At 41.6% G+C, this 25308-nt stretch overlaps 1 protein-coding gene and 1 non-coding gene across 2 annotated transcripts in view; both read left to right on the forward strand.

The window, feature by feature from the left end:
- The window catches only part of LOC141590312 (uncharacterized), an 88592-nt gene that overhangs the window by 5507 nt on the left and 57777 nt on the right, over positions 1-25308 (forward strand). The window lies entirely within an intron of this gene.
- On the forward strand, positions 13340-13446 carry LOC141593344 (small nucleolar RNA R71). Its single transcript, XR_012521434.1, has one exon. It is a non-coding gene; the product is annotated as a small nucleolar RNA R71 (small nucleolar RNA).

Genomic DNA, 25308 nt, shown 5'->3' on the forward strand with positions numbered 1-25308 from the left:
ATGAACGCACCCGTTAGAATGCTGGAAACTTGGGGAACAAAAAAGGTTGCTAGGGGTAGAGGGAGACCAAAACAGACATGGCTGAGTGCTGGCGCCTAATTTAGTTAGGATACTAGATTTATTATTTTAAGGGAATGTGAGCTCTGAGAACTGAAGAATAAAGTTATTGGGCCTAAGTCAAGTCAGTCCAAGATCGAAGATAAACGGAGTCCAAGAGGACCAAGAAGTCCAAAAGACAGAACGCTGGGCTAAAGAGGGTAATAAGCGCCCATATGAAGCTTAAAGAAGACTCGTCGGTTTACTAACCGCCTCCCACTAAGGAGTAGTTTCCAAGAAGCTGGATGACGCCTATATAAGGAGGCATTTCATTCAAGCAAACAACAACTACAACTTAGTCTATCTTTAGGTTAGTTTCTTAGGCGTAGCATAGATTAGCATTAGAAGTAGAAGTAGCACGGCGAGCTCATCCTATCATGGAGGTAATCAGTCATCTATCCCTTAGTTTGTAATTTAGCATCCACAAGTACTCTTGTGAAGACTCTAGTTGCTGTTGTAATACACCTTATTTAATTACCTTGGTCAAGGGCTAGTCAACGGTAAATGAGTAAATATATTTTATAAAATTATATTATATTGCGTTTATACGAGTTATGTATGAGACGGAATAAAATAATAATAATAATAATAATAATAATAATAATAATAATAATAATAATAATAATAATAATAATAATAATAATAATAATAATAATAAGTTAGTAATGATGATGATGATAATAATAATAATAATAATAATAATAATATAATAATAATAATAATAATAATAATAATAATATATGATACATGTATATATATATATATATATATATATATATATATATATATATATATATATAGATTTGGGATCCGGTGAGAACCACCTACATAGTGAGAACCGTGAGAACTCTACCTTAATGATTTTATTTCTAAAAAATAACGACATATTTGGATTCAGCATAGAATTTTATGTCTAGATAACATATTTCTTGGTCCAAAAAGTATAAATTATTGACCGGAATCGAGAAGATAAACATTTTATTAATTTTGATGCACCTAGTACTCATTTTTCATGTATCTAACAATTTTCACGTACCTAGAACTCATTTTGGTGCACCTAGAGCCTGCTATTTTCATGCACCTAGTAATCATTTTCATGCATGTAACAATTTTCATGCACCTAGTATTGGTTTTCGTGCATCTATAGCCATTTTAGTATACCTAATTGTATTTTTGTACATTAAGTTTACATTTTGTTAATAAAATCAAAATTTTTTGTTTAGCTATACTAAAAATGTGTTAGAATAAACTAAACTAAAGGTAAATGATCCATCAAAACTTTCGGAAAAAGATTTGATGATGATTTATAAGGGTTCTCACGGTTCTCATCATGTTAGTGGTTCTCACCGGATCCTGACCCTATATATGTATACTACCATACTAACTACCCATATATATATATATATATATGTATATGTATACTACCATACTAACTACCCATATATATTCACCCACCATATCCCTTATCCACCCATCTTATCCATTCACCTCACCACAAAATCTCAACACAATCCACACAAATGAGAGGAGAGAGAAAATGGAGATTTCAAGGGAGATTTTGTCCCTCCGCCTCGAGATCCTAAGGTAAGACCGTCTTACACTAGTTTATATATTATTTAATTAATACCATTGACCTGCCTCGACTTTGGCTCATCTCTGACCGTCATTGTCACCCCTTTGACCACCGTTGACCACCAAAAACCGAGTTTGACCGAGTTATTATATGCTTGTTGTTGTTGTTGTTGTTGTTGTTGTTGTTGTTGTTGTTGTTGTTGTTGTTTTTATACCGTCTTAAGACGGATTTTTAACCCACATTCGTGGCCTGACCTAGGGAGGTAGTGGGGTGTTTGTGTCGTGGGTTGAGTGGGGGTTGTGGTGGTGGTAAGTGGCGGTAGGTGGTGCAAATGGGCTGTTAAAGGAGGGTGTATGGTCGTGTTGGTGTTGTTGTAGCGAGTTCCTATAGCTGCTGTTTCTGGTGATTGTCGTGGTTGATGGTGGTCGTGTAGTGGCGTGTAGGTGCTGGGCGTTGGCCGTGACCACCGTGGCCAGGTGGGGGCAGCGGTGGTGCGATCTAGTGGTGGTTTTGGTGGTGTTTGGTGTAGGTAGGTCGTGTGTGTGTGTGTAGGGAGCTGTTTTGTTCGTTGCTGCTGCTGCTGGTTGTTGCCGTGGTGATTGCTGGTTGTGGGCGTGAGTGGTGGCTGGACTGAGGGTGGTCCATGATAGAGAAGGTGGTAGTGTTGGCCGCGGTCAAGGAGCGGTGTTTGGTGGTTGTTTCGTGGTAACAAGCACACGGTTCAACCGCGTGTTTGTGTGAGTGGTTTTGAATGTTTGAGTGGAACTCGAGACGGGTTTTAATTAGTGTATAATAGGTTATGAGTCGGGATTTTAACCAAGTAATTGGCGGCTAGTTGAGTCGGGATTTAAATTTAATTATATTAAATTATATAATCGTAATTTAATTAGATTAGTTAGTAATTATATTTAATTATCGTAATTAGGTGCCGACTTCATGGAGGAGCACATTTATATCCAGTTGCTTTATTGTTTAGCGGGATTGCTAAAAGGTAGGTTTATCCTACCCAGTTTTGATATTGTGTATATTTACTAAATAAGTCATTTGTCATTAATTGCATTGAATGAGTCAGTAATTGGCATGTTATATGGTATCTTGCATATTTGTGTTGTTTTGTATGTCGTAGGACATGGTTTTTTATTTGTTGTTGAGGAGACGTGAGGCGGTTGGGAAACCGTCTCACGCTTGGGTCGCCTATTAGAGCTTCCAACTCCAAGAGGGATGTGCACATTAATGACTTGAGTACGGAGGGACTCATGTAGTTGAGACACGACGTCTGTGTAACACCCCCACTTACCAAGGAGCCTTAACAAGACCTTCCCCAATAAGTAAGGGCATTACCATCTCGGTTGCCCGAGGTAAGTATATCAAATAAACAATAACAGACTCGTTAAATCGTTGTGGTTCGTTGGCTGATTAATATGGATTGTTGACATATAGCTCTAGTGAAAGTGATTTAATTGTATTACATGCATTAAGAACGGTCATAAAAGAAATACAAACGAATTAATACGAAGGATTACAAGTTAGATATTACTTACGATGTCGGAAATGGGTATACATACAAAACTTGAATTAGAGACGGAAATTGGAAGATAAAGATCGATGAAGAAACAGAACCAACATCATATATCAAAGACGAATTCAAGAGACTTGATATGAACGAATCGAGCCTCTTAAATCCGGGTTCGGTTTTAATGACGAAAACCCACAAATATCGGTTATAAGGGATTTAGGTCAAAAATAACTGAAAAGCATTAACAAAAACAAGTTATAAATATAAAATATAAGAATTTTGAAAGAAAGAAGATGAGAAAACGAAAGACAAAGAAAGAACAGATACTCGAGGAAGAAGAAGAAAGGAAGCAGCAGAAAAGCAACCCCTGGAAGAGGCGCAACAAATGCTGCGATCCTTTCAGAAGGCGCATGTGCTGATGCGTTTCTTCTAGGACGTCTTTCATTGTTGTTTTGAAAAATAGATTTGAAAGAAGGGTTTTGAAAACGGTTTTAAGCATACTTGTGATATAAAATCATACATTAATTAATATAAAATAAAATACAGTAAATAAAATTGAGATTTACACCCTCAGACTTACATGTTTGACGAAACGAGATTAACTAAGTTGTCGTATTAGTGATTGCTCGACTCGATGTAATATGAAAGTGCCCTCTAAAGAGGATTTAGAACAAATTGATTTAGTTGATTAAAGTGTAGTGGTCAAATTGGTCGGTCATGCAAATGTGACTCGTACTCAGAATGATTTGAGCTTACGTGGTTGAATAGATCAGGCACGTAGGCGTTGAAAAGAAAGAGTGCGGTCTTAGAATGCAAAGGGAGAAGAGAAGGGCGGACACTCGCGTGAAAAATATGTGAGGCGAAGGCCTTTATTTATACTAGTCACACGGAGGAATAATGGTAAAAGTAGGAACAAGAAAGAAATCAGGAGGAAATATAGAAACTGGAGAAAAAGCAGCCCAAGAAGAGGCGTAGCAGGAACTGCGACCTTTCCAAGAGGCGCAGTACCTGCTGCGTTTTCTCTTGGGCAGTTTCCTCCTCAGTAAGAAAGATTTCCACGATTGGTTTTAGGAATTAGGGAAGATGTAAGCTTCCTTATTCCGCAAGGTAGATATTTTCGTGATAATAGACAAAATTTAGGAATATTACTCCGGAAAATTGCAGAATATTCCGACTCGGGTTTTAGACGGTTTAGAAAATGGAAGCGGTTTTTTACCCGGACTCCAAATGAACTCTAATTACTGTCAAAACGACCGTATCGGCGCGTATATGACGACCATGAGGTTGACTCGACTGTTTGAGCTATCACGTGTTGAAGAACTTATGAAATGTCATAAATCGCTCCGCGTAACTAAACATGCGACCCAATCATCACTGTGTGTTTGGCGGGAGGTGCAGAAACGAGGTGTCTGCAGAGCCCCCACTTTGACTGAGGCTTGGACAAGGCAAAAGTCAAAGTATAACTCTCAGGTCAATCGAAGATAACAATCTGAAAACTATGGCGACGAGAGGCGGCTCAAGGGGACTGAGCCAAAGACCTTTCGTCGGGAACATTTTAGAGTCTGTCGACTTCCGGGGAGGGTCGTTCCGGTAGACTACGTAAGGAAGCTTGCCAGCCATAAGAAGAAATCATACCTGATACTTCTTTCGTGAGATGTTTCCGGAGGTGCGTAGGAGCTGAGGGTAAGACCTAAAAGATATGTAAGGATTGTGCTAGGCTGTGGTGCCCTAATGGAAAACATCGAAGGGAAGGAGGCCAAATATAAGCTCAACCTAAGCGGGAAAAAACGTTTGGGTGTAGTAACTCTAAGGGAGTGTGATCCTAAAAGATAGAAATGGTAGGAGTCTTTGTACTCTATGGAACCTAAAGAGCTGGGTGTATGAACCTGGGTATATGGACCTAAGGACATGCTGGTATGAAAACTTAAAGGCTTATGAACCTAAGAGGAATTGGGATCCTAAGGTTAAGTTTAAGAACTACTGGGTTACTAATTCTTCTATTGAACGCATGCGTCCACGCTTTCTAAGAAAAAAAAGTTATGAGAACTTCAAAAGGATTTATGGGTTTATGAACCTAAGGACATTTGCTATGGGAGCTTTCAGGTTAAACAACCTAAGGGAAGCTATTTTGGGATCTAAGAATCTAGGGGTAGGAATCCTAACTTTGGGTTTACGAACCTAAGGAAGGAGGCTCTGGTTTGGGAACTTTTGGAGAACGACACCTTTGCTGAACTCCATGAGGAAACAATAATATTGAGGGTTGCAGAACGTCGATAGAAACTACTGTGGAAATAAGGCCGGACTTTCCGAGAACCGCTGAGGAAAAAGGCAGGACTTTATGAGAACCGCCAAATAAAATAATCAACTTTGTAGAAGGCATGACTTTCTGAGAACCGCTGAGAAAACGTGACTTTATAGAATGCGAAACTTTCCGAGAACCACTTGAAGAAACTTGACTTTATAGAAGGCGAGACTTTCTGAGAACCGCGGGAAGAAAATTGACTTATAGAAGGCGAGACTTTCTGAGAACCGCTGGTAGGAACTTGACTTTATAGGGGGCGAGACTTTCCGAGAACCGCTGGTAGGAAGGCATGACTTTCTGAGAACTGCTGATAATAATCAATTTGGTCGAAGGCGGGACTTTCTGAGAACCGCTGAAAAATAATCTACTTGCATCGTCTCAAGCTCGTTTGTATTTTGATCAAGAAATGTATAGCCTGTATAGTGGAAATAAACTCTCGCTGGGGAATAAAATGTCCGCAACTCGCAATGGAAAAATAAACTTGCGTCGATATCAAACGAACTCTGGCAAAAAACTTGAGGTTGAATCTACTTGCGTCGGTCTCAAGCGAACTCTGCTTCCGAGAAATACCTGGGCTGTAAGCGGCAATGAACTCTCGCTGGGGAACACACCGACGATTAGGAACATCTTGATCGTCATGGAAGAAACCTTGAGCATCACTGTGAATACTACTAGGGAATATCTTGACTGCCGCTAGGGAGAATGAAGACTTGGGCGAAGCCCCCAGTTGGAGCGAACTACGCTTCTTATGCTCACCTACATGATTATTAGTCACACAAGAACGCAATCTAACAGACAAATAGCACATAGCACATGAGGAAACACACAAATTTTAAAAGCTCTTTTCTTTATTAAAATTGTTTAAAACTTGAAATAAAGGTGGAACTTGTTGCTTGTAATGCGTTATGCATATCCAATGGGCTCTAGTCACATGACTTGATGCGATATAGACTCATACAGACACAAACTTGATGGACTGACGCAATACTGAATTAGATTTGACGCGACACAGAGATGAATTTGACAGACTTTGCTTAAGTATGCGCAACCCCTAGCCAAGTGTGGGCGACAACGCGTATCAGTTCCAAAGGTAAAAGATCTGCAAGAATGAGGACATATAAAGGCAAGGCACGAGCCATGGATCAGCTGTCTACTTAGATGTCTTTTGCCACTGTCTCGCGCAACGAGACTCCTTCTTGAGATACGATAACTTGGAGAATCAATCTAAGACCTTTGTCATTGGCCAGACCAAGCCCTAGCTTGACTCAAATGAGACTCAAGAGTAAAAGGGAGGAATAAAAAAAGGGTGACATCTCGGAAGAGAAGCCCCCAGAAAGAGAAGATGACCCTAGAATTTGGTAAAAAAGGGAGACTAGGCGACAAGAAGGAGCCCCCAGTAAAGAAGTGTTGGTTGTGGAAGGAATGATAATTGAGGTTGGAAGTTGATGGTTGGGGTGGTTGATAAGTGAGGTTGAAAGTTTATGGTTGGTGTGGTTGATAATTGAGGTTGAAAGTTTATGGTTGGTGTGGTTGTGTCCTTGTCAAAAGACTGCCTATGTATTCACGTGGAGTGAAATCAAACCAGATCGTAGTTCTGAGTGTGTGCCTAAGCTATGCTGTTAGGGCCTTAAAATGCATGGGTCATGATACCGTCGTAGAGCACCAAAGATAAATTTATAATTCCAAACTACTACTATAGCTAGTGGCAGTCAGGGTCGAACCACAAGGAGGCGATGCAATTAATAGTTGTCAGATTTTAGTCTTAAGGTAATAGTGTGTGGGGGTTTGTTTTGAGTTGTTCTATAACTAAAGGCAGTAAATGAAAAGTAAACTAACTAAAAGATGAAATCAAATATAAAAAGGGTTCTAAGATGGTCGGTTCGCTATAGTTTCGGCGGCAGTACACTAGGTAGGTCTAAAACAATCACGTGAGACGGGAAAATAAGAAGTCCTCTCGGTCCATTCTTACAGGTAGCATCTTTCGATCTTACTACAAGTCTCTAATATCACTAATACTAACTTTCGTTCTGAAAAGTGATTTAAAAGTCTAAATTAACTTATCTTTTGATCTCATTAATCTAGTCGTCTTAATTAGGTAGGCTATCTCCCTTCCCTATCTTTCGATCTTTATTGGGTCGGTCAATTCCTAAACATTCAACTAGTCGCGTGCACTCGATTCGTCAAATATAGAAATTTAATTAATTAAAACGAAGCAAATCTCTCGTGGCCAGTCGATCGACCAGGGAACCCAGTCGATCGACCATGGCGCGTTTCAGGTCTACTATTCTAATGCCGTCTACTTCTACAGATTCCCTACATCCTAGCACAAGAGATTTAGCTACTCATGATTATGGCAAAAACAACAATAAGATTATCGAATAAAGCTAAAGAATTCATACTTAAATTAACTGGATAAATGATTAACATAAAACGATAATTTGGCTTCGGGAGATCTAACCTAGCAACTCTAAACTATCAGCAAATTAAAGCAATGAAACTGAATATAAGAACAGAAAAGTACCGTGAAAGGAATTGCAGAGGAGAGATCAAAACCGAATGCAAAAAGAACTTTATTAATGCAAGAATAAACTAAACTAATGATTAATGAATTGTATGTAAAGAACTAGATGATAGAACTGGATGATTAAAACTGAAACCTAAGCTGCGTTATATAGGAATACAACGTAGTTCTTATTTCCCAAAACCTAATTACGATGGGCTTCAAACTTCTCGTTTTTTTAATTTGCGTCAGAGTCACGGTCTGGTCGATCGACCACTAGGACCGGTCGATCGACTAACCCTCGCTATACAGTAGCTTCTATATGTCGTGCTCTGGTCGATCGACTATAGGAGGCAGTCGATCGACCACTATAGCTGGTAGTCCGCTTCTAATTCTTCATAAAATTATCTTTCAGGCCTCGAAATGCGCACCAAGTTTGTTCCTCGTGTAAATAATTAATGTCAAATGCAATGCAAGGTACTCGGGGACGGATTTAGCTCAATTTCTACTCATTTCCGCATAAATCTGCAATATTACATAAAAATACGAAAGTAGACGAAATGGGGCAAATAGTAGCATAAACTACATAATTGAGCTCTGAAATGCGTGTAAAATGAGGTGTAAAACATCATATAAATGACACGCATCAGGTCACGAGGGTAACAATCCTTTGGCGACTCAAAGAACCGATTTGAGATAACTCCCTCTGATCATAGACAAAAGAGATATAATTAAATTTATAAAAAATTTCTTTATCATGTGAGCACACTCAACGGACGCTAAGGATGATTTGGGTATGTCCTGTTCTGGGTAGCAAAGTATTTGAAGACTCCGTGTCTGGGTCAAGGTGAAACTGGATTGGATATTTGGAATGTGGAGCTCGGAAATAAGAGGCTTTGATGAACAAATCTCTGGAGCTTGATTTTTTGGAGTTAAGGCTCGATGGGATTATGGCTTGTAATATGGCTTGGAAATGGAGTCTCGGGCTTGATGTAGCCTGAGCATATAAAGGTAGGTTAATTGATGCGGGATCAAGTGACACTCACCTAACTACGACCTATAAGAACATGCTTGCAATCTAATATGAAAATAATCTCTACAACCGTACATATGCATTCCAACCAATCAAATGACCATGACACATGCCAAGGTAAATATGGATATGTGAGGTATGGGTAAGAAGTGGCTAAAGTAAATTTGGATAAAAACAGAGTTAAAAGCCAAGCTAGTAACTAAGGGAACCAAATTATAACAACATCCAACTTCTTGCTCAAGTTTAACAATAAAACGGGTGCTAATAGCAAGCACAAATCTCACAATCTCCGATATAATTGTAATTCCCCAAATGATGATAATAAAGCATGGGAATAAAATCACCAACTAATCAAAACTCCAACCATGTGATTTTGTTTTTTCTCTTTTCTCGGGCTTCAGTCGATCGACCATGTAGGTCAGTCGATCGACCGCCCTCTACAGTACAACACTCATTTTCTTTTTTTTCGAATCATTTTTCTTCTCATTTTTTTCTTTTCAATTCTATTTTTTTTCTTCTTTCTTTCCTTCCTTTTTCATCTTCCCAACATCATCTCAAAATGAGCATTAGCTACCAAAAACAAAGTAACTATCCCAAGAACATAAACTACTAGCTTGACAAGGGCAGGCTAATTGTAGGATGTAGTTAACGGGACAAAAAAGGCTATTTCTGGCAGTGTGGAGCTTATGGGCAAAATGAATAAGGAAACCTCTTCCACATGTGTCAACTAACCACAAACCGAATGCATACAGGTATTAAGCAGATTAAGTTCATATTTATGCATTATGCATATTTATGTAACATGTCTCATAAGGAGTAACTACTCACATCCTAGATGAACTGGCCATGAATGACACCAGTTATAGGCTCTAAATCTCAGAAACATAAGTAGTTTGCCAAAAATCTAAGTCAAGTTTAAAGTTCAGCAAGAAATAACGAAAACTCGTAGACTATGCATATGATTCTACTAATAACATGTTAATTAGCAAGGCTTAGGCAAAAACAGATGAAAATGCAATGTCATCATTGATATACTACCGTTCCGACTCGACCTATATGCTAAAATAAACGTGAAATTTTTCAATTTTTTTTGAATTTTTGTATATATATAGGAAATGAAATAAACAATGCAAACAAAATAATTAAACGTGAATGCAAAAACATATGAATGCAATGCAAAACCCTTCCCCAAACCAAATCACACAATGTCCCCATTGTGCAAAATCATATAATGAAATAAAAGGGAAACGGGAATTTTGCGATAAATAACTAAATAAGACATGAAGTAAGGACTCGGAAACTCACAAGACTTTAAGCGCAGCAAAAGGAAACCTCTCCAAACCAGCGTGAGCTAGGAGGTTTCAGTAGCCAGCAGTGCTACCTAAAAGTACCTGAAAAGACAAACAAAAGTACCGTGCGTAAATCCGAGAAAATAATTTATTAAACGCAAAATTATGTGTAAAGTAAAGAAACGGAAGAAAACAGAAAGGAGTCGGAGAATAAAGTGGAGAAAAGACTCCCTCAACTCCGCAAATCGACCAAACACAGCAGGGGAATGATCGAAAACAGGTACAACAGCGCTGGGCGGTCGATCGACCACAACACCCAGTCGATCGACCAGAGTGAACAGGAACAAAAGCTCCTGGAATTCTCAGCTCAGTCGATCGACCATAGGAGGCAGTCGATCGACTGGAAAACCTGCTGTAAGTTCTGATTTTCTTCAAATTACCTCAATAAATTGAGCCAATATGGTCTATAAACCTGCAAATGCACATAATAACGCGCCCAAAATTGCGCAAAACCCAAAGTAACCGTCTAAAGTATTTAAAATCCTAAACAAACTTATTAAAAATGCGAAGTCTCGCGCACACAAAAGCAATAAAAAGTCTAAAAGCAATAAAATGAATGATTTTGAAAAGGTCTTAATCAACTAATAGTTGATCAAGAATGGCCACGGAATGGCCCACTTGCTCGGCTTCTGGCTACAAGAAGTAGCCTCTACCGTGCTCATCTCCTCAGCTGCACTCTTCTCAACTCCAACATCCGCAGAACTCAACGGATCAACAGCTTCAACATCTTCCCAAGCAATGACCTCTTCTGGCTCATCAAAATCCAAGTCGGACTCCGTCACTTTGACTGGCTCCTCATCAGGCTCCTCATCTGTGCCATAGCTAAGACATCCTAGACCGCCTCTTTGAACGATTGGCTCCTTCACAGCTGGAGCAACATGCGGCTCTTCCTTCCCCAAACCAGCTCCTGCAATATCCAAAACAGAAGAATATTCCTCCAATTCGCTCCCAATCTGGGGCGGAGGTGTTACAACAGGAATAGGCATAGAGGCAGGCATGTCAGAAAGCACAAAATAGGATTTCTTTTCAGAAACCGTATTACAAGTGACTGGCCACATGGGGTCTTTCTTCTTAGCTGTCTGGGCAAAGACAATGGAATGCTTCCCTACTTTGAAGGTCAAAGTCCCTGAACCAACATCTATAACTGCACCAGCAGTGTGCAGGAATGGTCTACCCAGAATGATAGGAATGTGGGCATCCTCGGGCATATCTAGTACAACGAAGTTAACAGGGAAAAAGAACTTCCCTATTTGCACAGGAATATCCTCTAAGACTCCTATAGGCTGGACCGCAGAACGACCAGCCATCTGTACTGTCATGTTGGTAACTACAAACCTAGTCAATTTCAACTTCCTAGCAAGACTCAAAGGCATGACACTAATGCTGGCTCCTAGGTCACACAAGGCCTTCTCAATAGAAAAGGTGCCAATACTACATGGGACTGAAAAGCTACCTGGGTCTTCTAGCTTATGAGGTGCAGTATGGGTCAAATAAGAACACGACTCCTCAGTTAGTGCGACAGATTGCACAGTTTCAAGTGACTTCTTTTTAGACAAAAGTTGCTTCATAAATTTCATGTAAGAAGGCACTTGATTAACTAACTCAAGAAAAGGAACTTGTACATTTAAGCTACGAATAACATTTTCAAATTTGTTAAACGATACCTGTTCCTTCGTCGGCACCAATCTCTCCAGATAAGGGGCTGTAAGAAGTAACTTAGCCCTCTTCTCTAGGTCTCTCACACCGGCGTCAGTGGATTTAGGCTGAAAATCCACTACCTTCTCCTTGTTGTAGCTTGACCCTTCTTCAGACCATCTCAAAAATGAACCATTAATCGTCATCGGGTCATACTTTGGAACTGGAACTGACCCATCAGCATTTGGGTCTTGCCTCAATATTTTCGGAGTAGTCGTACCCCGAAACAAGTGGTCCCTCAAGTTATTTGGCATTGGAGGACGAAACGACTCACCATCAGCAGCGTAGTCAGTCGATCGACCATGCATGTCAGTCGATCGACTGACTTCTACAGGAACAATAGCTGTGTCACTTCGCGGACTGGTCGATCGACTGGGTATGTCAGTCGATCGACTGACATACCTGCTAATCGTCTTTTTCTTGCTATTATTCGTTACAGCCTTATTCTTACTTGGTTCCGCCTCATCTTTTTCAGTGACATCTTCAACCATAGCGGGCCCATCGAGTGTAGACCCACTCCTCAAAGTAATAGCATTAAGGGTCTCCTTTTGATCAGTCTGCGATGGTAAATGCCCCGGAGCTCGAGTTGCACTCTTGCTAGCCAATTGAGCAATTTGGCTCTCCAACATCTTCATCCCGGCCTCTCTAACTTGAGACTCTTTCTGCAACATATTTTTCAATTCGGCAAATTCGGAGCCTTGGGACTGCTGCTGCTGAGGAACATACGGAGGCTTTTGATATGGCTGCTGCTGCTTATGAGGGGGCACATAATTCTGCTGCTGCTGCTGCTGCTGCTGTGGAGGTGGAGTCGGATTTAAGACATTTTGGCTACTCCACCTCAAGTTTGGATGGACATTCGGCTCAAAATAAGTGTTTGTCTGCCTATAATGTTGAAAGGCAGTACAAGACTCATAGGAAATGCTGCAGTTGTCTGAAACATGTCCTTCTACTCCACATCTCTTGCAGACGAAAGGACCGTCTGAAACAGCATTCACATGATAGATCCCTCCTTTTGAAGCTCCTCCCAACTCGTACTTATCAAATCTCGCCGTAAGAGCCTCTAATGCAGCTACAGAGGGGGATTCAGCACTCCTCCTTTGATTTCCCCTGGAATTTCCATACTCAGCTTTATGGGTGGCCAAATCATCAATAATTTTCCACCCCTTAGTCTCTCCAACATTCTCCTGGAATCTACCATTAGCTGCCGCATCCAGGATAGCCCTCTGATTGTCGTAAAGCCCATTATAAAATTGATTGCATAGGCTCCATTTCTCGAACCCATGGTGCGGAATAGTTCGCACCAACTTCTTGAAACGGACCCACGCCTCATGAAAATTCTCATCATGTCCCTGTTTAAAGCTCGTGATCTGAGCTCTAATGGCATTCGTCTTCGAGGCAGAGAAATATTTCTTGTAGAATGCCAGGGCCAGCGACTTCCAATCAGTAATCCCGTTAGCAGCTCGATCCAGGTCTCGGTACCACTCCCTTGCAGCATCACGAAGAGAGAATATGAACATAGTCTCCTTCACCTGGTCCTGGGTCACACCAGTTGTTGGGGGTATGGAACAACAATAATCAATGAATGTCTCCATATGTTTGGCTGCATCTTCATTTGCAGCTCCCCCGAATTGGTTTCTCTCAACCAAGTTGATATAGGACGGCTTCGGCTCAAATTTTCTATCCGTCCCTCGTAATGCGAATCCCTTATAGAGATTCTCAGCTGTCGGCTCAGAGTGACTGGCTATACTCGCTTCTTCAGCCATGTCTGGAGATGTGACGGTCTCAGCTGAAGAAGTAGAAATAGGTGATGAAGGTGGATCCTCCTCGAATAGCTCATTCTCGTAGTAACTAGACAGAATACTCAGCTCTTCCTCTATCGGCAATACTCTAGATGATCGTCTCAACTCACGCAAAGTCTTCTCAATCTCAGGATTGAACGGTAGTAATTCACCACCCTGTGACCTGCGCATAAGAGGAAACTACAAGTAGAATATGAGAATACTTTAAGGAACATATGTCCCTTAAACTAAAAGAAAGACTAAAAATAAAACAACTAATAATTTTAAACAATTGCCTCCCCGGCAACGGCGCCAAAATTTGATACCGTTGTAGAGCACCAAAGATAAATTTATAATTCCAAACTACTACTATAGCTAGTGGCAGTCAGGGTCGAACCACAAGGAGGCGATGCAATTAATAGTTGTCTGATTTTAGTCTTAAGGTAATAGTGTGTGGGGGTTTGTTTTGAGTTGTTCTATAACTAAAGGCAGTAAATGAAAAGTAAACTAACTAAAAGATGAAATCAAATATAAAAAGGGTGCTAAGATGGTCGGTTCACTATAGTTTCGGCGGCAGTACACTAGGTAGGTCTAAAACAATTACGTGAGACGGGAAAATAAGAAGTCCTCTCGGTCCATTCTTACAGGTAGCATCTTTCGATCTTACTACAGGTCCCTAATATCACTAATACTAACTTTCGTTCTGAAAAGTGATTTAAAAGTCTAAATTAACTTATCTTTCGATCTCATTAATCTAGTCGTCTTAATTAGGTAGGCTATCTCCCTTCCCTATCTTTCGATCTTTATTGGGTCGGTCAATTCCTAAACATTCAACTAGTCGCGTGCACTCGATTCGTCAAATATAGAAATTTAATTAATTAAAACGAAGCAAATCTCTCGTGGCCAGTCGATTGACCAGGGAACCCAGTCGATCGACCATGGCGCGTTTCAGGTCTACTATTCTAATGCCGCCTACTTCTACAGATTCCCTACATCCTAGCACAAGGGATTTAGCTACTCATGATTATGGCAAAAACAACAATAAGATTATCGAATAAAGCTAAAGAATTCATACTTAAATTAACTGGATAAATGATTAACTTAAAACGATAATTTGGCTTCGAGAGATCTAACCTAGCAACTCTAAACTATCAGCAAATTAAAGCAATGAAACTGAATATAAGAACAGAAAAGTACCGTGAAAGGAATTGCAGAGGAGAGATCAAAACCGAATGCAAAAAGAACTTTATTAATGCAAGAATAAACTAAACTAATGATTAATGAATTGTATGTAAAGAACTAGATGATAGAACTGGATGATTAAAACTGAAACCCAAGCTGCGTTATATAGGAATACAACGTAGTTCTTATTTCCCAAAACCTAATTACGATGGGCTTCAAACTTCTCGTTCTTTTAATTTGCGTCAGAGTCACGGTCTGGTCGATCGACCACTAGGACCGGTCGATCGACTAACCCTCGCTATACAGTAGCTTCTGTATGTCGTGCTCTGGTCGATCGACTATAGGAGGCAGTCGATCGACCACTATAGCTGGTAGTCCGCTTCTAATTCTTCATAAAATTATCTTTCAGGCCTCGAAATGCGCACCAAGTTCGTTCCTCGTGTAAATACTTCATGTCAAATGCAATGCAAGGTACTCGGGGACGGATTTAGCTCAATTTCTACTCATTTCCGCATAAATCTGCAATATTACATAAAAATACGAAAGTAGACGAAATGGGGCAAATAGTAGCATAAACTACATAATTGAGCTCTGAAATGCGTGTAAAATGAGGTGTAAAACATCATATAAATGACACGCATCAGGTCACGAGGGTAACAATCCTTTGGCGACTCAAAGAACCGATTTGAGATAACTCCCTCTGATCATAGACAAAAGAGATATAATTAAATTTATAAAAAATTTCTTTATCATGTGAGCACACTCAACGGACCCTAAAGATGATTTGGGTATGTCCTGTTCTGGGTAGCAAAGTATTTGAAGACTCCGTGTCTGGGTCAAGGTGAAACTGGATTGGATATTTGGAATGTGGAGCTCGGAAATAAGAGGCTTTGATGAACAAATCTCTGGAGCTTGATTTTGTGGAGTTAAGGCTCGATGGGATTATGGCTTGTAATATGGCTTGGAAATGGAGTCTCGGTCTTGATGTAGCCTGAGCATATAAAGGTAGGTTAATTGATGCGGGATCAAGTTTCGATGTCCTGGCTCTAAAGGACGGGTATATTTGACAAGCTTGAGAGGATTCTCAAAATTCCTAACTATCTCCCTGTAACGGTCTCGAGAAGGACTTAGGGTGTGTATAAGGCTAAGTGAGGGTGCTAGCTGACCATCTTTATTGATGTCTTGATTCTACCCTGAAACTTGATTCTTTATAGACTTCAGCATTATTCTGTTCAGTATTTGATTTCAGGTTTGTTCTTGATTCAGACTTGGATTCTTGGTCCGGAATATATCTCGGCTTTTTGCTCAGATTCTTGATTCAGGTTTTTGAAGATAACTTTGACTTTGGATATTGACATTTGACTTGCTTGATTGAGCCTTCTTCTTTTGACTCTTTTGTCTTGGATTACGGGCATAACCGTGACCCTGGATATTGATCTCAGTCATTTCTCTTGATTGATCCTTTGTCTTTGATCATGGCCCGTATCGTCTTGGATGTGCTTGCTACCATGGATTTCGGTCAGACTAGCACCTTTGGTATGAAAGGGTTGGTCTTTAGTAAACAGGTTATTTATTGTGGGGAATGGGCTTGCCTTCCGTCATGAATCGTTAACAAGGGAGATTGTCTAGATTTGTCCTAGAATCTCTTGACATAGGCCTGTCCTAAATCGGGTATTATAGCAAGAGGTTCCTATTGCCAGACATGGAATAGGTAATAAAAGAACATGGAGTTTCAGATCCTCTACAACTTGGAACAAAAACGTCGACTAAGTGCACTCACATCGACTTGGCATGCGTTGTTGTTGTTTGTTTTAAAATGTCTCAAATCAATTCTTGTCGTCATAAGAAAATGGTAAAGGAAGAGATATAATAGGATATGTGGATTGAAAATTGTACTTTTATTGAAATGAAGAATGAATTTATAGACTCGAGAAGACATGTGACTCGTGGGACAGCCCCCAGGTTGTCACTAGGAAATGGAAATGAAAAGAAAGACAAACAGACACTGGAATAATTATAGGAAAGAAAGCCTAAGACTCGGACGTGGACGCAGGTTCTGACTCGATCTTAGATCCAGGCTCGTAATCATCGGCCCATGCTTGAACATATACTTTTCCGGCAAGTGGCTTCGGCATCTGGCTTTGAGCATTCATCCATTTGAGCACCTCGTCCTCGTCGCTGAGAACACTAGAAGGATAACAGTCTAGAAGACCTTCATGTTGTTGAAGAGTAAAACGCCCATGAGGGTCATTCTTCCCTTTTAAAAGATCTAGAGCCGATAAAGATATCTTGCCATGATCCAACATATTTTTGATGGTATCCCTGAGCTTATAACACTCCTCAGTGTCGTGTCCTTTGCCCCTATGATATTGGCAATATTGAGAGCCATCTCAAAAACGACCTCTCCTTTCGGGACTAGGATCTGGAGTTAGACCAATTGGTTGGATTAGCCCTTTGGAGACCAGCCTTCTAAAGGCAACGGCATAGGGAATACTCAAGTTGGATAGAGGCCTTCGCGGATGTGTGGTCCTTTTTTGGAGAAGGCTCCACAAACTTTACTTCGGTAATGTGGATAGCATGCTCACTAGGAGTTGGCATGGATGAGGAATCTCCTTGAATGAGTTCACTAATACGAACAATTTCTTCTGACAAATCTTAAATGGTTTGGATGCCACTTTTCAAATGAGAAGCATAATTTGGGTAAAGACAACTGATGACATTTGTAACTGATGACGCCTCCCTTGACTTACTGAATATTTGTGAATTGATTTTTCTTCTTTTCATCAAATGATTGCTGGATTGCCCATCTTCTTGATTGGCGAATGATCCTTGAGGTTGCCCACCTTCTGCATGTTGACTAGCAAGGAGCGAGAGGGAAATCCTACCATCCACGATTCTATCTTGTATCGTGTGTTTCAAGAGAAAACACTCTTCGATATCATGGCCTATACCTTGGTCATATAGACAATATTTATTGCCCTTCCAGAGGTTCACTTGCTTTTCTAGAGGTGGATTCGGAGTCGGACCTATCGGATATTGCTTGCCTAGGGCAGATAATCTTTTCAGAGCATCGGCATAACACATGCCTAAATCAGAGAACACCCTTTAATGTCTCTCAGGTTTCATTTCAGTTGTGCTTGTCTTCTTAGGACGACAGTTATTGCAAGATGTAGGCTTTGGACGACCTAGGCTAGAGGTTTCTCGAGGTGGCGTGTTCTTTTTCACCAACTCATTCTCAAGGATGAGGACGCGAATGCTCAAATTTTCCACTGTAGGTTGAACTCGTAGGACCATGGCATAAACGTCTTGGAGATGCGCGGTGATTGTGGCTTGATCTGCTTCGTGACATTGCTGACTGACGGAACTTGCGGGATTCCTACTCGACAGAAATGATGCGCGTTGTAACTCGATTCAACATGGGATCACGCATACTAAGGCGACAAGCAAAACTGGTACATGAAGGGACAAGTAATTATGAGGACAAGACGACAAATCTAGACTTTGACTTGTGAATTCGTGAAATGTCGTGAGTGACTTCTTGTGTTTGAATTCACGGAACTTGACTTTGATTTTAGATTCGAGTGTTGATTTTGACGGAGTGACCCTTATATGGTTGACCTTATTGACAGGATTGATAACTAGTGTTTGGGACGTGTCATTAGAAAGGTTTTGAAAAGGCGGTTTTGAATGAAAACGGATTTGAAAGGTAAGCCCCATTGAGTATTTTGTGTACGACTCGGGTACGTGTGATTCGACGTGTAGAAAATTTTTAGATCCTAATTGAGTTGGGGTAGGGGGTTGTAGATACCCAGTATCTGCTGAGACTCCGACAAACACCCGATGATTATCGGACTACAACATGTTTTGGAATCGCGGCGTTTGATCGACAGTTTGTGTGCAACTTTACGTCGGAAAACTTAAAACGATTTCGAAAATAAAACATTTCAAAACATTTCAAAAATACCTGGAGTGTTTAATGCATGACGACGGGGTCGCAATGACACTAACTAGAGTCAAAACCGACACCGGACCAAAAACCGACTCAAAAATTCAAATCCCGACTCCAACAACGAGTCAAACCGAGTCAACCACCAAAAACAAAACATTTCAAACCTTCTACCTTAAGTTTTCCCGGATTTATGTTTGGTTAAGTACCAAACATATGACTACAAAACCTAGAATAAAACAAATCATGATTGCTTTTGTGTGAAAGTGACAAGACACCTCGAAGACCCGCGACGTGGCTCGCGCCTCTTTGGGCAGCCCAGGTGGCCACGTCGCTCAAAATTCACACAACCACTAATTTTCCTATAAATACCCTTCAAATACCCCCACTTGAGACTTAGGCGAGTGTCCGCCCTCTCTTTTCTCCCTTAAAATTCTCGACTCGACTTCTTAAGTCACAATCCGACGCGTATTTGCGACCTACCGATCGTAAATACAAGCCTTACACATTGTTTGGTACAGTCATCGTGCATTAAATCACTTGACCGACCACTGCGACCACTACACCGTCACTAAACTTAAAACACTCTTTTTACTTACCAAAACGGTTTTAAACCGAGTTTTTTTCCGATCAAACGAGTTGTTACACTTACGTCGGTCACTCGCCATAACCAAACATGTAAGTATGAGGGTGTAAAAATCCTCTTTTTATCATGTTTTTACTTGTTTCACGACTATAACATGCTAAAACATGCATAACATGAACAAAAGCATGGAATAAACGAGCCAAAACTGATTTTTGGCCTGAGACAGAAGCCCCTTGGTTCGCCGGCTTGCCCGCGCCTAAATGGGGTGTCCAGGCCAGAGATCAACCGTGTTTGTTCTCGTCATTTCCCTTTAATCCATTTTCATATTTGTAATCGGTTTTCACCATTTCAAATATTTTCAAACCCTTTTTATTTCATCTTATTTGTTTTAACCATAAAATATTTTTCACCCTTGGTTCCTCATACCATGACGGTTAAATCCGTGTTTCGGTGATAATATTTGGTTAATGACATTTAGAAGGTATTTTAAAACCTTTTATTTTATTTCTTTACATTTTGGGAGATATTTTAAAGCCTTTCATCATTTTCTTTACATTTTCAAAATAAACATATTAGTCACCAACACAAAGTCATCCTTGGTTCTACATACCATGCCGGATTATAACCCGGGTACTATTATGAGTATCGACTAATTACATCCAAATGAACTTAAAACAATTAGTTCATAATTATTTTCGAAACTATTCATGTCAAGTTTGTCAAATCGAACCCGACACCGAATATTATCAAAATCATGATGATTATTCGAGTCTAGTTCTTCAAATCAACAAATGCGGTCTAAACGACCCTTTCAAATCAAATCAGGTTCAAATACCCATTCTTTTATACGTTTTATAACGTTTTTTAAATAGTCAGGATACGGCATATGGTCGTGGGTTCACTCGCGCCTAAACAAGCCCTTTTCTTTCTCATTTTCAAAACCAGGGGAGGCCCCCCTTATACCGCCGGCTGGCTCGCGCCTCAAGTAGCCGTTTGGTACAGGGCCTGTTCCCTTTCCAACATCAGTCTAGGACGATCCCGACTCGGATTAGCCCGGATATAGGACGGATCAGATGACTATTCAAAATCATATTTGCAAAATGCCCTACTAAGACAAATGGATCACGTTATGCACCCTAAACCTAATACGGTAAATGGATGTTTAATTTCCATCTTGCATGCAAATCAATCATTAATCCAACTCGACATCTTATACTTGATACTTGGATTAAATCAACCGACTTAGAAAGCTCTCACATGTTAGGTTTAAATTATTGAATGCGCATTCATGCATTTAAACCGTTTTATCAACTTTTGCATTCAACCAACCAAGATCGATCAGTAGAGGCCGCTACCGCGAGCGGGATTGGGTGTCTGATTAAAGGGCTTCCCAATACGTACCTTCACCTCTTACTCAGAAACTTTGGATAGTGGACGACCTTATCCAGGGCGTACGAGAGTCATTCTAGAGATAGGATGCTAAAGAGGGACGATTTCCTTATCTTTAGTACCTATGTCAAACGCTGCTTTGTGCTTCGATTTGACCGAGGTATAAAGTGGATTTCGAACGGGTTCCAAGCATCCCACAAATGCTTGGTGGCGACTCTGAACATCTCTAATCATTTCGACACCCTTACCGAGACGAAACCGACCGATCTAAAATGATCCGGTCGAAAGCATTTTTACACCGCCGAGCGTGGCTTTCAAAAGACCGCTATACGTCCACAGATTGGCTTGGCGTGTAGGTGGCTGTGTCCACAGATTGGCGACTCCGCTGGGGAAAACTAGGACACTTACGTCTTTGTGATCCCTAGATGGTGAGACTCGAACGAGGTCTTGGTTGGAATGCATTAATTGATATTACGGTCACGGCCGGGTTCCTTGTCCGGGCCCACAACCTAACCTTTATCGACCAATTGGCTCGTCTCGTCGGCGTGAGTTTTCTCATCCCCGCGTTTCGAATCCCGATTGAGTCAAGCATACCGTTGACGTTACACATTTCTGTTTCGTCAAAGAGCTTTCATCACTTTCGAGCACGAGGCTAGGGCACCCTCCTTGCACGCCTTTCTAGGCCGCCGTAATGACGATTTTCAAACCTGGTTTTTGTAACCATTTGAACACGCCTTTCTAGGCCGTCGTAATGACGATTTTCAAACCCGGTTTTTGTAACCATTTCAACACGCCTTTCTAGGCCGTCGTAATGACGATTTTCAAACCCGGTTTTTATAACCATTTCAACACGCCTTTCTAGGCCGTCGTAATGACAATTTTCAAACTCGGTTTTCTACAACCATTTTAAATCACTTTTTTACGCCGTTATAATCGCCGCGTTTAGACATGGATTTTAACCCGTTTCGCGCCGACAATGGCTCTTTCAAAACCCGAGAAAAGCACACACCCTTTTCTCGAGACACTTTCGAGATCCCGAGGACCATGCACCGTCCCCGAGACCTCTTCAAACATTTCAAACCCGATTTTCAAAACATACAATTTTGAATTTCAAAACCGTCTTGGGAAACAATACACTGTTTTCCGAGCCGACTCAAACTCAAAACCGTCTGTTGCAAATAAACTTAAGACAACCCTTTCAACCGATCGACTTGTGGAGATCTCTATCTTCGGAAGCCGTCCTTAAAGTGACAAATGAATCTTTTTGAAAAATTTCTATTTTCGAAAACTTCAGTCCACCATTCTAATTCCGCCTCGTGTCTATCGAGTCAAAGCAAACGTACTTATGGGTCTTTACTTATGAGTCGTCTCACCACGAGACCCGTCCAATGGGGACCAGCCGTCATGTTGGACTCGTGTCAAAGGTCTGGTCAACACCGTCACGTCATAAATCGAGTCAGCACCGAGGAACCACACACTGTCACCCTCGTCTTGTTGAGTCTGATCTTTGTCTCGTCGTTTGCGTTGTCTGCGTTCAGTCTTTGAACTATGTCGGATTGAGTTGTAATGTGAGCCGTTTTTCTGCCTCTGAGCCATAGCCCCGTCTTCGACTTCGTCTGTCAACAACAACAACAATGATAACAACAGAGATGTCACGACGGATTAGCTAGCCAGCCTGCTCACCGCTCTTAAGGTCACCCTGGATCGCGTCGAGACCCGTATCGACGCCCTGGAAAACAAAGAAACTAGAGAACATAATACTCCACCTCTGACTGAAACTGAGAAGAGGCTAAAGCTCTTGGAAGAACAACTCCTAGCCCGGGGAAACAATATCCATCTTGAGAACAACCGAAGGTTCGAACCTGTTGGGGATCAATTACCTGACAACTTTACTCTAACTGATGTGCCTAAGTTCAAAGGAGTGGAGGACCCGCTCAATCATATCCGTGCCTTCAAAGACTACATGGCCATTAAAGTAGTCAAACAGGAACTTTTCACCCGGATCTTCCCCTCCTCCTTGGAACCGATCCCTCGACAATGGTACTACTCCCTTGATCCGAAAAACCTTACTACTTGGGATGAGGTCGCAGTTGAGTTTGCCAAACAATATGCCGACAATGTCGAAATCCAGGCCAATACCCGTACTCTCGAGGTGCTAACCCAGAACGACAAAGAGGGGTTCACCGAGTTCTTAACCCGTTGGAGGAGGGTGAGTACTCAACTGATCAGTAAGCCGAGTGAATCAACTTTGGTGGAAAAGTTCGTCAACAATCTCCGCCCAGTGTATGCCAACTTACTGAGGTATCAAAATATTAAGACCTTCTAGGATCTGCAAATTCTGGGGACACGCATTGAAGATGAACTCCGAAAGGGTGTCTTGGCCAAGACTACTCGCAGAGGCTACCAGGGATCCACCTCGATTGGATCTCGCCCTTATGGTCAAACAAACAAGATCGATGAGGTCAACCTCGTTGAACCATCTGCTAAGAGAGCTGAGCTTTCCCAGATAGTGTTCACTAATATAGGGTCAACGTACGCAAGTGCTCTGAAGAGGCTCATGGACCAGGGAAAGTTATAACCAATCGAACCCACCCCGGATCCGACCGATGCTAAGAAATCCAGCTTCTGGAACCCCAATGCCTATTGTCAGTACCATCAAGGGAAGGGGCATGATACTGAAACCTGCTTCAAACTCAAACACATCATCCAAGACATGATTGAGAAAGGAGATTTGCCTTTACCCCCACCGACTAAGGCAAACAACAAAACAAATCCTCTGGGAATCCACGCCATCTCCAACGATGAGCCGACTCTGGACTGCTCTCACCTCATCCTGCCAGTCGATGATGAGGTGAATGCCTTGGAGAAAGATCTCTCAGACGGAGTATTCATGTTTAGTGCTGCCACTATGCTCACCATGTTCCAACAGGTTGAGGAAGCCATAGCCAGTCTCTCCGAGAGGATCACCTGACTTGACGATGCCTACTGTCGACTTATCTTCAATCCTCCACCACCGCGCCCAAGGGAGAGTCCCCCGAGCGCCCAAAACTACCCACACCAGGACGGATTTCTCCCGCGACCATTCTAGCATGCACCTCACGAAAATCCCCCTCACAATAACTACCCTCACAACAATCACCCTCACAAAAATCACCCTCACAAAAATCACCCCCACAAAAATGTCCCTCACAAGAACTACTTACCAAGGCATACCCCTCCAAGGTGCCTTCGATATCCTGAAATCAACGACATCTGGAGAGACGACGTTGAAGATGTCTACCTGGTCCCAGAAAAAGAGAGACGGGCAAAAGAGATCGGCCACCTTACCCGGTCCGGACGCCCCTATCAGAACTCGAACAATCCAGCGGTCGTTCCAACTTCGAATGACCAAGTCGTCCCGGAAGTAGACACTCAACCGAAGGCTCCTGAAAATTTGATCCTCAAACAACTTCAGAAGGCAAAAGCCGAGATCTCGATCTGGCAACTGATCGCAACATCTTTTGAGCATCGACAGGCTTTGCTACAGGCCTTGGGAAAGTTAACCGTGCCCTCCACCTCTTCCCCAGAAGAAATAGTGGCACATATGACGAGGGACGCCCCTGATCTGAACAACCCAGTCGTCTTCTCTGACGAGGATATCCCTCCCTTTGGAGCCAATCATAACCTGGCCCTGTATATCACCATACAATACCTCAAGAAAAATGTACCCATGGTCCTCGTAGATGACGGATCCGCAGTGAATGTCATTCCTCTCAAGACTGCTCACAAGCTGGGTATTAAGGAAGATGATTTGGTCCCGACAGACCAAGGAGTACGACGGCACTCGTCACAAGGTCGCAGGGCTTATCACTTTGACTGTCGCAACCGGACCACTGGAAAGGCAAACCAGTTTTCAGGTGGTCGACATCGACGCCTCTTTCAATATGCTCCTAGGACGTCCCTGGAACCACGCCGTCAAGGCGGTTACCTAAACTCTCCACCAGAAAATCAGAGTCCCCTTCAACGGGAAAACAGTCACAATTCCTGCTTCCCTGATCAAAGCTGTCATGAGAAAGGGAATAGCCTCCCAAACCATTGAGGAAGATGATAATGAAATGTGGGGATTCCAAGCTGTTAATGCCATAACTGGTGAATCAACACCCTTTGATTGTGACCCGTTTGCCAACCCCACAGTCAACCGTATCATGATGCGCCAGGGTTACTTCCCGGGTTTGCCGCTCAATCCACTGAAGGACTCATTGCCTCCCTTGAAACAGGCTAAGGTCCCCAATATTCCCTTCGAACTGAGATATGAGCCTACTGATGAAGATATCCAGGAGATGAACCTCCTAGTTCGAAAGCGCAAGAAGCACGGAGTTATCCT

This window comes from Silene latifolia, chromosome 7, assembly GCF_048544455.1.
Source record: "Silene latifolia isolate original U9 population chromosome 7, ASM4854445v1, whole genome shotgun sequence".
Lineage (NCBI taxonomy): Eukaryota > Viridiplantae > Streptophyta > Magnoliopsida > Caryophyllales > Caryophyllaceae > Silene > Silene latifolia.